The following is a 14,648-nucleotide window of genomic DNA, read 5'->3' as shown; positions in this document are numbered from 1 at the left end:
AATGACTTTGTCCCATTAGAAATTCAAAATACTGTGTATATAAACCGTCACACGCTTCAGAAGCCAAGAAAGTACCTTCTGTGTTACTCTTATGTGATATCTTCACTATCTTCTCTCCCCCTCTTCTCAAGTCCCTTCACTGGCTCCCTGTCCCCCTCAGAATTTAATTTAAATAGCTCTACCTGGCATACAAACCCATCCACCATACCTCCACTTTGTACGTCTTGGAACTCATCCAGAAATACTCTCCAACATGCTCTCTTCTCCATCACTCTACGCATGTCCACCCCTCACATCACTTGCTCACGTGAGGCTTCAGAACTTCTCCAGAGCCACCCCTACTCTATGGATCTCCTTCCCCCATCAGGATCTCCCCCACCATTTACTCATTCAAGCAGGCCTTAAAGACCCATCTGGTGTTGTTTGGTGGCACCAACAAGAATAAAAACATTTAAAAAACGTAGATTTAACAGAAGTATGTGTGAGCTATGTGTCCTCTGTAAATGTTTCCCCCAGTTTCTCCACTATTTGCCTGATGCAGCGGGATTGTGACCTGCAAGACACATTGCTTTTTGGAGCACCTAGTAAATGTTATTTTGAATTAAAGTAACGTTTTTCAGTCCGGTAAATCTGTGATGGAGGAAATTTCAACAAACCTTCCCCATTTTAAATGGTTTTTTAACTTTTTTATTCTTATTGGCTCCTCTGTTCAAAAATTTGCATCTAGTCTAGTCCACCCTTAGTGGAGGGGTGCATCCCCATATCTTTCCTATCTACAGAGAGAAACTTCTTAAACCTGAGTGTGATCAGGTTCCAATTCTCCCCACCTGCTTTGATAGTGGTCGCCTGTGTGGTAACCCATGTTTGTGAGTATAACTCTTGTTATTTTTACAACAATCTGCATAATTAATTTAAATAATACACCATATTGAGCTCTCAGTTTACTAGCTTCATTTTTAACAGAGGGGGAAGTGGTTTACCGATGATCCTCTCCGCTGATGACCCTCTGTAGTTTATGTCTGTCACTGGCAGAGGAGCCGACATACCAGAAAAAGAGGGAGGAGCGGAGGACAGATTTGTACCTATTTTGCAACAGTTCTAGAGATATAATTTAAATCTCAGGGAATGGAAGTTTTGTTAATTATAGTAAATAATGAATTCAGCATGGAGTACACTTAATATACCCAAATATTGTGTGCAGATACAGAATGGGTTTCACAGATAGACCACAGTAACAAAAGAGATTGTCAGTGTTACAACCCAATCAATGTACAATACCAGGAAGTCACACCAGCCAACACTCAGATCCACCACAGGTGTAATTCAGAACCAAATGAAAGAAGCAACTGGGTCTCGACTAGTGTTGGGCGAACAGTGTTCGCCACTGTTCGGGTTCTGCAGAACATCACCCTGTTCGGGTGATGTTCGAGTTCGGCTGAACACCTGATGGTGTTCGGCCTTTTAAGTTCGGGTTCGTCCAGAACTACTGAATGCCGCCGAACAGGGCCCCTGTTCGGCCGAACAGTGCCCTGTTCGCCCGAACATGCCGCAATACGGCCCCCCTATGGGGTCGCAGGCATAAGGGGGGAGCATGCCCCGATCGCGGGGGGGGGGGGCAGAAATTCCCCCCACCCCCTCCGCTAGCGCTCCCCCCTCTGCCCGCTTCCCCATACAAAAGTTTAAGGCAAGTTAAATAGTACTTGGTGGCTGGCACTGGCAGTGGAGTGAGGAGGAGGAGGAGTCCGAGTAGCAGAGTGACGCGTTGAGGCCAGGCAGCGGGCGGTTCAGCGGTAGTATCCTTGTGGTACTTCCGCCCTTTTGTCTGACCTCACGTCCTCTGCATACGAGGGTACGCGTCACGCGTACCCTCGTATGCGTCATCACGTAGAGGACGTGAGGTCAGAGAAAGGGCGGAAGTACCACAAGGGTACTACCGCTGAACCGCCCGCTGCCCGGCCTCAACGCGTCACTCTGCTACTCTGACTCCTCCTCACTCCACTGCCAGTGCCAGGCCAGCCACCAAGTACTATTTAACTTGCCTCAAACTTTTTTTATGGGGAAGCGGGCAGAGGGGGGAGCGCTAGCGGAGGGGGTGGGGGGAATTTCCGACCCCCCTGCGATCGGGGCATGCTCCCCCCTTATGCCTGCGACCCCATAGGGCCCCCAAAATGGGCATGTTCGGGGGTCCCATTGACTTCCATTGAGTTCGGCGTTCGGGCCGAACATGCCGAACATCTGGCCCATGTTCGGCCTGTTCGGCCCGAACCCGAACATCCAGGTGTTCGCCCAACACTAGTCTCCACCTGGACTGGGCCTAAATAGACCAATTTATTCAATAAGTGCCACAGTAAAGGCACAATGTTTCAGTATATCTGACCTTCCCCAAGTGCACTTGAGGAAGGTTAGTTAGACCAAAATGTTGAGCTTTGAGGAAGGTTGTTGTGCATTTGAGGAAGGTCTGATAGAAGGCCAGATAGACCAAAACATTGTGCCTTGTGGAAGGTTGCTGTGCACTTGAGGAAGGTCCGACAGACTGAAACATTGTGCTGTGAAGAAGGTCATTATGCACTTGAGGCAGGCCAGACACCAAAAACGTTGTGCCTTTTACTGTGACACTTATTGAATAAATTGGCCTAATAAGGTCCATTTTCAGGTGGAGACCCAGTCCCTTCTTTTGTTTCACAGACAAACAACAACCAGTACTGTAACTTAGGAGGAAAAAGCCCCGCTATGCTGTATTTAAACTTGTTCAAAGCGTTAAATCAATCTTACTTTGTAAAAAATAAGTGTACAGCTGATGTGTAAATAAAACAAAACCCCTTTTTGCATTGCGTGCTATTTGTTACTTGAAATGATTTTCTTCTTGTCAGACTGATGTATATGGCAGTCCTGCCTAGAGACTTGGTTCTGCAGTCCTCTGCATTGCTGACAGATCTTTTACATTTTACGCCTCGTGGAATGGAAGAGGGTGTCACGGCGGGAAATATCATGACTGGCACAACTGTGACTGATAGTGTGGAGACTGAGGGCACATGCAAATTGTTTCTATGTCAGTGAGTGAGGAGCTGCTGACTCTGCAATGTTGAGCTCTATTAGACGAGACGCTCAGAGTTCCCTGAATCATCTCCCCCCCACACTCAAAGCTCGCACAATGTTTTACCTCAGAATGATGAAGTGTAAACTGTGCACTGCAGTGTCATTACAAACCATAATGACAACAGAACCTTTCACTGGCGCTCTGCTATGAACATGGCCTGGCCAAGGCTTAACATAAACCCATCCTAAAGAAATACGTAGAAACCTAAATGTGCCTGTAGAAATACCTGATGCTTACCTGATGATACTTACTCTAGTGTAGGGGATGTATCTAATAGTAGACAGAGAGGAGTAGGAACCAGTAAGATAAGATTATGTAGCAGGAAGTGAAGATAGCACCAACGGCTACAATGCCACCTAGAGTTGATTTACAATATAGTTGCAGATTATTCTATTTTTCAACAGACCTACGGCCAGTGTTGGCCTGGCAGATCTCTTGCCTTCCTTCAGCCTCTATATCCCCGTCTAATTCCATGCTTCTTACCTAAACAACAAGCCTCTGCGTAAACAGGAGACAAGTACGCCTACCCAACTATGGTTACCCCGTAGGACTTCAGCATGCAAGGTATAGAGGCTGAGGCCGGGAAGACAAGTGTACTACCAGAGCCCACTACACAAGATGACCGTTACTAGATAATATCAGGCGATAGTGCAGGATGCACTTTTGGAGGAGACAACACAGATCACAGCAGAAGTAGTTGGCTAAAGACAGGGAGGAAGGTTGCTGTAATTTTACAATTATGTGTAATTTCGTACCGACTTTAGCCGTTAATAGCAAAACCTCCATACATCTATCATCACCAGAATTGCTATGTATGTTAAGGGGAATAGTGTGGACAAGTCAAAAGGTTTTTTTTTTGTTTGTTTTTTTTTTTAAACCAAACAAGACTAATACAAGACCTTGTAGTTTTTGAGACAATTCTAAGGAAAATAGTTTTTTAAACTTGGTTAAAATCGGTTTTATTTTTTTAAAAATACAAGTACCTTTTGAAAAATGATTCTGACTATTTTGAGCAATTCTGGTGACAATAGCATTTATAGGGGCTTTGCTGCTGTGAATCACTACTTTAAAGCTAAGAACACTCATTAGACAAAAGTATTTGGAAAATAAAAGCGCAAAGACCAATTTTACTACCGTCATGTGGTATGAGGGCCAACAGATTTTGAATACTAAAGGTGCATACGCACGCACTACATTAGGCAACGACGGGTCCGGCGTCAGACCCTCCTGCTGGGCGGACGTTCAGCCAACAGTAGTGCGTGTGTACACGCTGTCGGCGGACTGATAAGGCTCAGCGGATCATTCAGAAACAGCCTTATCAGTCCGCCGACATTGTGTGTACACACGCACTACTGTCGGCTGAATGTTCGCCCAGCGGGAGGGTCTGACGGACCCATCGTTGCCGGATGTAGTGCGTGTGTATGCCCCTTAACCTCCCAGGGCGGAGCTACGTCGGACGCTGCTGGTGTGGATTGTAACAGGAGGAAGACGCGGGGATTTTGAGCGGCAGTTGCACAAGAGGTCACCCGGGACCCATCTGTAATACAAGTCTCTCCTTGTGAGTGTATTTGATGAATTTTAACGTTTTTTATATTAAATGGTTTTACACTATGAGGTGCCATTTTAGTTTGTAGAGCAGAGTGGCTGATCCGATCTGTTTGGAATTATCTGATCTGTTTGGGATTACCCCCAAAGTGATTAATCCTACCTCCAGAGAGTTGTGGAGGACTGCTGGGTGAGTGCAGACATTGTGGGGGAATGTCAGGGTGCTCACCAGAGGTGTTGCAGTAATCCTAATCTCACGGCCGATTAAGCCATAGTACATATGGAGGTGGTGGACTGTGTATATTAACGGAGTTACACTATTGGTCTCTTTTTTTCCCTCTTTTTTCTGCATGTGTTGTGTTGGCCCAATGAGAATAAGTTAAGAGGAACCTGAACATTTGCACCTTTGATATAAAGAGGACTTATAATTGGTTTGTCAATTTGCAATAGGTTCCAGTATCTTTTTCTCAGATAGAGGCTCTGAGCGCTACTCATTAGTGTAATTGGGATTTTGGACTGATCTGCTATCATCGGATTGTATGAGTGCGCGCCACAATTTGAAGTGTAGAAATTGTCTCCAGGAGTGCTGACCTCATATTTTTTACTTAGCACTATATATACCAATGTTTATTTCTTTATGTCAAATGTCAGAGAGCCACGCTCTAAACCTTTGGAAGGTATAAATATGCCCTCATACTGTCATCCAGTGAAGCAGGTGGGGGTCAGTTCTTTCTTCCTTCTTTCCCTGTAATGTTGAAGAGCCCAGAGTTTGAAGAGCAGAATTCTTAGAAATAGGCAGATCATAGCCCGGCGTGACATGTACACTTTCTAGTGTTCTTGATGAAGGCAAGTGATGAATGTAAGAGGAACAAGGGCTGGCCTGGAAACAATCAATACTGCGCTCTCTCTCTCAAGAGGTGTTGGACTAAATGACACTGAGCTGCTCCTTTATATAAAAGCAGAAAACATCCATTTCTCTCGGGACCCGATGCACAGATAGAAAGATGCAAAAAAAAATCCTAAGCAGTTTATTTTCTTTAGACTTGAGCTGTAGGAATCTGAAAGCATTTAACTGCTGAAAGGATGGCTGAGCTTCCCAATTCCGCTAATTTCCGAGTTTTCAATGAAAAATCGGTATGCATACTTCCGAGATCCATGGAATACCGCATTAACGAGACTCTTATACTGCATTAATGAGACTCAGAAATTTTATGCCAATAAGAAGACTCAGAAGCTTTGGACCAATTAAAGAATGCAGTATTTTACAGTGTAAATTGGATTACTGTGGAAAATTCAACAACTCCCCTCTTTAAAGCCCTCCACATCCGCTTCAGGATCAACTTAAAAATTCTGTGCTTAGTCTACAAATTGGTGCACAGGACCTGCCCGACTTACATCTTTGATGTTGTCCACAGGTACATACAGGTCCACTACTCCAACGACCTACGCCTGTTTGCAATGTGCATACCCCATTCCCATACACTATTGCAGGACTTCACTAAGGCTGCCCCCACTCTCTGGAACTTGCTCCCACCAGCCATCAGACTCGCCGCCTCCTTTAATACCTTCAAACAAGCCCTCAAGACTCACCTTTTCATGCTTGCCTATCACCCTGCATCAGTACCATAATATATTCTGCTGGGCACCCTCTCAACAGGGGCACCTATTTTCTCCACCCCCACCCTTTAGATTGTAAACCTCTGGCAGTGACCCCCCCCCCCCCCCCCGGTGTTTCCAGCTGGATCATGCAATGTCGCTGTCTGACACGCATCTTGCTCTCTAGAATAGACTTTAATTTGACTGAACACACTGAACTACTGTTATCAAAGACATTTGCATGATCTTGTTTTGATGTGAGCTCCTTGTATGTCCTACCTTGTATGTTAACCCATGTATCTATTGGGCACCGCTGCGTAATATGTTGGCATTTTATAAATACAATAAATAATACAATTATAATAATAATACATTCTAGGCCAATCAGAAGACTTGGAAGTGTAAGGCCAATCAAAAAATGCGGTAGCTTGCCTTGGTTGACGAAATGCTGTTTCCTCATAATAGCCTACATCAGCAAAAAAACAATTTTGTTTTTACAATTAACTAACTGTATCGGAAAGTGTAAATTGGCATTTCAGACGATCCCTAGGTGAAAGTTCTGCCTATTCAGAATTACAGGGGAGGGTTGGGGGAGGAGTGTCTTTCATTTAGTGAAAGGCACATATGGATTTAGACAGGTTCTGGGGGTTAATGAATCGTGATGAGGTGGGATAGTTAGTATATGTCTGTACAGTTGACCTTGTCACCAGTGCTTCCAATTAGCCAGCCCCAGAAACGAGCATGCAAAGCCTTGGAGTAATAGCGAGCTTATAGTAAATATGCCCGAAATAGCCTCCTGATCAATAATACAGATATAATGCATTATTGATTCTCTTCCCAGAAATCCTTTTTACTTTGTGTTGTTGTAAAAGACTCTCTCCTGAAGTGTCACTCCGGTTTCATGGAAAACATGGCAGTGGCTATACGATAGATGCACAAATCCTTTGTGTAATGTAAACTATTCAGATTTAAAGAGGAACTTGAGTGAAAATAACATAAAGAAAAACATAATTTTTTGTTTTGTTTTTTTACAGTATTAAAGCGGATCCGAGATGAAAAACTAACTATAACAAGTAACTTGTCTATATATCTTATCTAAAGTTTAGATAGTTTACACAGCAAATCTAGCTGTAAACAGCTTTAATAGAAAATGATTATTTCTTCCTGTGATACAATGACAGCAGCCATGTTGTTTGTAAACATTACACAGAGGCAGGCTTATCTGTATCTTGATCACTAAGCCTGTGAAAAAAAACCTAATCCCCCTCCTCCCTCCTCCCCTCTGCCTCTGAAATCAATGGCCAGTAACACCTCCTCCTCCTCCTGCCCAGACTGAGCTCCCATGAGCCCTTGCTACTGCCAAGGCTCTCTGAAAACCTGTGGGCGTGGTTTATTTAGTTTATAGGGAACTAGAGTATTAAAACAAAAACAAAAAAGTATTTGGCTTGAGGAATGCCTTATAAACAATAGGAAAGGAACACAATTATGCAATGAGTAAAAGTTCACCTTGGATCCACTTTAAGTTACAAATGATTTAGTCAAAGTTTCCCATTCAGGGCCGGTTTAAGCAACAATGGGGCCCCAGGGCAAAATAAACCTGGGGGGCCCCCCCAGCATATGCCCCGGAACAAAAATCGGCATTAGGGGACCTTTTTTGCAGCTGGTATAGTCAGGGTGTGAAATCCCAATCGGTCAGAGCTCCACATTCTGGCTATCCCAGCCTGCATCGGGTACAAGGGGTTACAAAGTTTCAGGAGGGGGGACCCCACATAATTAAAAAAAAAAAAATTCCCACACTCTAAACATAAACATTTTTTGGGAAAATAGGAAAAAAATACCAGGGATCTTCATACAGCCATATGGCGGCTGTATAGCGATCCCTGGCCAAAGCGCTGCGGCTGCGTATAGACCCCCTGGAAACCCCATCAGGAAATGTATTGCGCTTTCGTTTGATGCATGTAAAATTACACTACCGTTAGGTTTGCTACTAAAAGTGACATTTACCGCATTTAAAACTATACTTTTTTCCTTCTAAACTTTAAAATCGATTTTCTCAAAAACTATAAGGTCTTTTTGAAAAATTGTTTTTTCCTCTTATTCCTAATGATCTCCTTAACATATCCTGCAAATTTAGGATTTCTAGCATTTAAGGTGGATTTGCTATTAACCATTAAAGTCGGCAGGTTTTTAAATGTGTTTTTTTTCCCTTTGAAACTTTAAAATCGTTTTTCTCAAAAACTATAAGGCCGATTTGCAAATTTTTTTTTTCCTCTTGTAGCCACTGGGGGCCCCTACAAGCTCTGGGGCCCTGTGGCAGCTGCCTCCTTTGCCTTAATGGTAGCACCGGCCCTGTTCCCATTGTAAAGTCTTTCTTCCTCCCTGATTTACATTCACCGGTGATCACATCTCTAGTTCTGCGAGGTGACCTCTGCGGAATGTTAGATTACTGGGAGTTCTATGGAGAGTTCTAGGGAAGATACTGCTTGCTTGGCAGTAGGAAAGAGCCAGTATTTCCCACAATGCAACAAGGTTCACAGACAGCAAACTGTCAGGACCATGGCAAGTTAATGCCATATGAATTAACTTTTCTCCTGTTTTCTCCTAGGTGATATTTTCACACCTTGTCAATAAAATGTCTTTTAACCATTTATGCCGCAGCTGCTACAGCCGCAGGGACGTGCTAGTCATGTCCCTGCAGTTTGGAGTGCTTTGCGGGTGATCGTGCGGGCAAATGCCCACGATCGTGATGTTGCTGGTAGCAGGGGGGATTGCCTGTAGGGGACAAAAGTCCCTTTTGCCAATCCGTACATGTCCGCCGAAAATAAACACTGTTTTTGTTCAAAAACAGTGTTTATTCTTAAATAGAGCCGCCGCGCTTCCTTCTGCCGCCCAATTTCCACCACTTTCCACCGCTGATCATTAGATTTATAAATGGGAACAATGTTCCCATTCATTAATCTCCCCACAGGCCACCTGTGATCGCAGGCATCCATTGAAGCCTGCGTCACTTCCCTAGTTACAATGTAGCAACACATTGTTTCCTCTCTAGCGTACTTATACGCTAATAGGATTTGTTCAGCGTCAAATAGTGGTCAAATAGTAAAATTACACCTACTGACTTTAGGGAATAAAAAAAAAAGAATATGTATGTCAAGAGGGCATATCATTATACATTTATGGGCTAAAAATTAGTGATGGCTGTAAAACTAAAAAAATGTACCTTTATTTTCAAATAAAATATTGTCACCATACATTATACTAGGGATGTAATGTTAACGTCACAATAACTGGTACAAATGGGCAAATAAAATGTGTGGATTTTAATTACGGTAGCATGTGGTATTTTACAACTATAATGGCTGAAAACTGAGAAATAATTATTTTTTTCTTAATTATTCCCGTTAAAATGCATTTAGAATAAAATAATTCTTAACATAATGTACCACCCAAATAAAGCCTAATTGGTGGCAGAAAAAGAAAGGTATAGATCATTTATTTGTGATAATTAGTGATAAAGTTATTGGGGGATGATACCTGTGGGCTGAAATGGTTAAACTACCAGCAAGCAAGAAAATATTCAAAATATTTTTAATAATAATACTTTCTCACCTCCTTTTTGGTATTTGTTCGATTGCAAACGTCTAAAAAGTTATTTTAATTGGATACTCCGGGCCTACCGGACTTCTCCTTAACCTCCTTAGCGGTAACCCCGTGTGTGACACGGGGTAAGCCGCCGGAGGGTGCCGCTCAGGCCCTGCTGGGCCGATTTTCATAATTTTTTTTTTGCTGGACGCAGCTAGCACTTTGCTAGCTGCGCCAGCACCCCGATCGCCGCCGCCGCGCGCCCGATCGCCGCTATCCGGTGCGGCGCGCGCCCCCCCCCCCCCAGACCCCTGCGCTGCCTGGCCAATCAGTGCCAGGCAGCGACAAGGGGTGGATCGGGTCTCCCAATGACGTCCCGACGTCGCTGACGTCATCCCGCCCCGTTCTTTGAACGGGATTTCCTGATCGCCTATCGCCCTCGGCTCGCTACATGATTTAAAAAAAAAATAAAAAAAAAACTGCTGCGCTGCCCCCTGGCGGTATTTTTCATACCGCCAAGGGGGTTAATTAGTGACAGAATTTTTGGAGGGCTTACTTAACTTATGACATTTGTGTATATATAGCAGGTCCTCTCACCTTGAATAAGGTGTAAGGGACTGATTGGGCTGTGCTGTGCCACTGCTGTATTTTATTTTATTATGTTAGATACTTTAGGTTTATCTGGCTGCTGTGTTTTTGATCCATACAGTATGTTTGAATGTTTTGTTATATATTTGCCTTTTTGTTTTAATAAAGGCTGATTTAAAAAAAATGTTTTATGTTAAACAGAAGATGAAAAATTACCTCCTAGGAGAAAAATTTTCAGAAAATGTAAATTGCATTTGGGCCCAGATGTGAAGGATGCACCCCTTTTTCGGAGGTAGTGAAGTAGTGGTTGGGGCCCACTTACAGCCCTGGGCTCTTTGCAGTCACAGGGGCTGCCCCCCTGTGTAGTTACACCCGTGGTATCAGCAAAGATATAACGGGTTGCTTTTTTATGCCTTATATTTATTGACACTCAATCTAACTGAACACATTGCAAGTAATCCTAAAAAGAAATGAAGATGTGAAAAGCATACCTGCCCAAGGGCTAAATGTACCATATGAGCATTACCGCTGTTTATCAGGGCAGTCAGGGCAATGGGATGAATTGAAATGATGGATTCTGAAGACCACAAGGAGATTGTAGATTCTGGTAGGGGAGGTTTTTGATGGGAAGATTTGGTAGGGGAGGGAGGTTTGATTGGAGGAATTTTTGTTTTGTTTTTGTTTATTTTTGTTATAGTTTATTTATTTATTTTTTAACATTATATATTGGTACTCTTGCTTGATGAATTGAGATCTTTTGTAACCATACAATTAAATTATATGAAAAAAAAGACAATAGCTACCCAGTTGCTACTAATCAGCTTTTTTGTGTTTTTGTTTTCGTTTTGCCTTGGATTAAAGCATATCGGGCAGGGGCGTAACTAGAGGGGAGCAGCGCCTGTAATCGCAAGGGAGTCCAGAGCTTTGGGGGCCCCCAACTACAAACCTTCTCTTCCTCCGATACAGGGCACTATACTTCAGATCAGGTGGTTTTGTGGCTACAATTGTTATAGGTGTGAAGATTATGAAGGCCACACTTGTTTTATGACCCTTGTGAGATGGGCCCCAAGGCCGTGAAGGTCACCAAGGGGAGGCAAGGGAAAGGGTGTACACACTAGGGGGTCCTATCAAGGTTTCGCTAGGGGGCCCCATGAAGTGTAGTTACATCACTGATGGAGGTTATTCCCAATCCTGTAATCTTGTCCACTGAAGATATCAGTCTAGGAAGATGGACGGTGGGCATTGCATCTGCAAATGAACCTCACCGTGTATCGATTGAATCTCAATGTTTCTAGTGTGTATATAACTCTGGACATAAAAGCATTAGAGTTGGATAGACAAGGTTTGAAAAAAAAAATCACAAATGACTTTTTAAGAGCATTGAAATGTTCTTGTTGCTAAGGAGACCATGTCACTGGAATCAATGCAAAGAGTGCATTTGCAGACCTTGTCACATCAAGTTGTCATGACATAGCACAAGGATAAGGCAGAAAGGTAGATGGAGTGATGTCTTCTGCCAAGCATTTCAGATATTGACTGACTAATACATGTAATTGTCTTTTGATGCATATTACAAGTCTAGGGGTTAAAAATAACTAGATCAGTAGAAATAGCTCCTCAAACTCATGTTTTTTTTCTTAGCGTCTATAAAAGTATGCATGATAATGCAAAGAGCAGCAGTCCAAAGTGTACTAAACCATAAAAACCAATGAGATACAAGTATGATTCTGATTGGCCTCTATTGCTTGCTGCTTTCTGCTTATTGTTTTGCTATAAGGATTTCAGTCATAAGTTTGAAAATATATCAAATTAACCTAAATTGAAATTTGGGAAGATGCCTCAAAATAGATTTAAGTGGGCTCGAGTAAACCACCTCCCAACGCTTAACCTTAAAAAGAAAAACCTCCTCGCTAAACCTTAAAGTGGACCTAAATTAAAAATACAAGATTTCAGAAATAAAATCTATTTCTCAATTATAATAATAAATAACAGCCTTTTTTCAGCTGCATGATGACGAATATAAAATATTTTACATTTATTGGAGGAACCTCTCCCTTCCTTTCAAATTGCTGGGACAAAATCCGGCAAACTGGTGGAGTAGATGGTGTCCGGCAATGGTGGAATTGCTAATGGCTGCCCCCAGTAAAACCCTAGTTATGAAAAGAGAAGGGTGAAAAGCATGCACTGAAATGATCATAGGCTTGAAGGAGCGTTTATTTATCTTTGTATGTGTCAGAGTGGTGCAACTAAATATTTTTAATTTAAAAAAATGTTTGCTTTGGGTCCGCTTTAAAAACGCCCACCCCATCTGCCTAGCCTTAACCACTATGATCCCCTGCCACAAAAAAAAAACCCTGCTGCCCAAAAATTGTGCCTATTCAAATATTGGTAGCCTCAATTAAATTTGGGTGTTGAGCTATAGCCACAGTTTTCATGTGTCAGGGACACCCGCTATTTATCAGTAGGGATGCTCATTTGGATTCAATTTACCTCAACTCAATTTACCTCAACCTCAACTTTACCTCAATTTTAGCCCAATCACACAACATAAAAGCTTTGGACCAAGCAGAGAATGCAAAATTTTCCTGCAAAAATCATATCACCACGGTCATTTTAGACCAATCACAAGACTTTCCGATTTCCAATTTTCCAATTTCCGTCTTCCAGAATTTTTTTCCTTATCTTTTGCATTCTCTGATGCAAAAAAAGACTACTAAAATACTGTGCGAAAATCGGAAATTGGGAAATCAGAAAACTGGAAAATCTTAAAGTTGTAAAAAATGGAAATTAGCATTAGCGGAAATTGGAAATTCTGGGAAAATCATACATGGGATTTTCCGCCCATACCAATTTATCAGCCGCCTTCGCGCCTAAATGTAATAGCTGCTTAATTATCGTGACTGAGAACGAGTGTCCAGAGCCGCTGTTGAAAGATACAAGGATTCTGGTTGATTTGCCTGAAGCTAAAATGATTTGGATATCACTCAGTTTCTTGGGTGAGATCCCGTAATTAGGATGGGGCCTACCTCACCAGCCCCAAATCACATGATTATGTATTTTGTACCATTTGCCTTGTATAGCTTTGTCCTATGTTGTATAACCTTGTTGCGTCTATCATCCTTTGTATTGTTGTATTTATTGTTCAGCGATGCATAATATGTTAGTGCTTAATAAATAAATAATAATGGAACTATCAGATCAGCACCACCACTCTGACTAATGAGTGCCTGACCAGACCAATTACCAACTGGCCATCAGTGCAAAAAGTAATAAACACGCACATGCTAAATGTCTTGAAAGTTTAATGAAACCAAACACTTACGCGATCTTCAATAAAGATGCTTATGGATCCATCATTGTACTTGAGTTGAGAGAAGAATTCAGTTTGTTTTCCAAGACCCCTGGGTAACGTCTTCCTCCTTGGCTGCATTTTGATTCTACAGTGGCAGTACTTGGGATTTACTTGAAGGCTCTTCACCACTTGGATAAAGAACCCTGTGACATGTCAAACTTAAGGCCCGTGGGCCGAATGCATCCCTCCTTTCCATTTTCTGTGTCCCTCTGATGCTTCACATGTACATTATTGTAAGCAGTAAAAGAATGACAGCACACTGCCTTTTTCTCCAGGAGGAGCACACTGGTGACAGTGTTATGGTTGAAACATCGTCAATTTGACCCAGGGTGCAACAATAACCCATAAGACCCCCCAGCAAAATTAGCATGAGGCCCCCTCTTGGGTTCAAATCTCCCCCACCCACCCTCCCCATGCCTGATAAAACACAGCACACAACTTCCCTACCCAAAACTAGAGATGGCTCAAATGGTTCGCCGGTGGACAGTATCCGGCGAATTTCCGCTGCTCAAGAACTGCGAACATTTGGTGTGTTCGACACGTCCCCTATACATCATCATGGGTCAAACTTTAACTCCTTACCTCACAGTCAGCAAAAACATGGCAGCCAATCAGCTAGCACCCCCTTTTGGACCCACCTCCCCCCTATCAAAAAGCAGTTGCGGTGGCCATATTGAATTCATTCTATGGGTGCAGTGATAGTAAGAGCAGAGTCAGACTTGCTGCAGATAGGTAGGGAAAGCATTAGCTAGGTCTGTGTTCTTGTTCCTCACTTGCTGTAAGAGCATTCCAAACAGCCCTTCTGAGGACAAGAGGTCTCTTGTGTGTGTGACACTCCACAGCCCACTGACGCCCAGAGCTGTGTGCACACTACTGCTGTTGCCACAT

General features: G+C 42.9%; 1 long non-coding RNA gene across 1 annotated transcript in view; it reads left to right on the top strand.

Moving 5' to 3' along the window:
• LOC137570402 (uncharacterized) overlaps nucleotides 1–14,648 on the top strand; it is a 223,646-nt gene that overhangs the window by 513 nt on the left and 208,485 nt on the right. The window lies entirely within an intron of this gene.

Source organism: Hyperolius riggenbachi, chromosome 4 (assembly GCF_040937935.1).
Source record: "Hyperolius riggenbachi isolate aHypRig1 chromosome 4, aHypRig1.pri, whole genome shotgun sequence".
Taxonomy (NCBI): Eukaryota; Metazoa; Chordata; class Amphibia; order Anura; family Hyperoliidae; genus Hyperolius; species Hyperolius riggenbachi.
This window is presented reverse-complemented; position numbering and strand designations above follow the sequence as displayed.